Source organism: Leptonychotes weddellii, unplaced genomic scaffold (genome assembly GCF_054177405.1).
Source record: "Leptonychotes weddellii isolate Sample4059 unplaced genomic scaffold, ASM5417740v2 HiC_scaffold_45639, whole genome shotgun sequence".
Lineage (NCBI taxonomy): Eukaryota > Metazoa > Chordata > Mammalia > Carnivora > Phocidae > Leptonychotes > Leptonychotes weddellii.
In genome coordinates this window covers 1-804 of record NW_028012573.1, presented here as the reverse complement: position 1 = coordinate 804, position 804 = coordinate 1, and the positions used below count along the sequence as shown (strand labels likewise).

At 47.4% G+C, this 804-nt stretch overlaps 1 pseudogene; it reads left to right on the top strand.

Annotated features, from left to right (window-relative positions):
- Positions 1-260: 260 nt before the first annotated feature.
- LOC145719459 (peptidyl-prolyl cis-trans isomerase A pseudogene) lies at positions 261-743 on the top strand (annotated as a pseudogene).
- Positions 744-804: the final 61 nt, after the last annotated feature.

The window sequence follows — 804 nt, the reverse complement described above, 5'->3', positions numbered from 1 at the left end:
GCATAGTGGCGTTCCCTTACGTGTTGATATAGTTTATATTCAGTCTCCTTGTCTCTTCTGCAAAAGGTACTGTTTGTAAACCAGGTTTTATAAATAATAGTTCTAAAATTCCAGATTTAAAAGGTTGGTAGTGAAATTTTATTGATAGGTTAGGTATTAATGAGTGTAATGAGTGCTTTAACTTAAAAGAGACGTTTGGGGCCCTGTAGACGCCACTGCCCCGGAGCCACCCACACCAGCCAGCCTCCGTCAACCCCACCATGGTGTTCCTTGACATCACTGGTGAGGGCGAGCCCTTGGGCCCCGTCTCCTTTGAGCTGTCGGGGGACAAAGTTCCAAAGACGGCAGAGAACTTCCATGCTCTGAGCACTGGGGAGAAAGGATTTGGTTATAAAGTTTCCTGCTTTCACAGGATTATTCTGGGATTTACGTGCCAGGGTGGTGACTTCACGTGCCATCCTGGCACTGGGAGCGAGTCCGTATATGGGGGAAAATTTGATGATGAGAATTTCATCCCGAAGCACATGGGTCCTGGCATCTTGTCCATGGCAAATGCTGGACCCCACACAAACGCTTCCCAGTTTTTCATCTACACTGCCAACACCGAGTGGTTGGATGGCAGGTGCGTGATCTTTGGCAAGGTGGAAGAGGGCATGAATATTGTGGAAGCCATGGAGAGCTTTGGGTCCAGGAATGGCAAGACCAGCAAGAAGATCACCATTGCAGACTGTGAACAAATCTAATACATTTGACTTGTGTTTTCTCTGAACTACCAGACCATTCCTTCTGTAGCTCAGGAGAGCA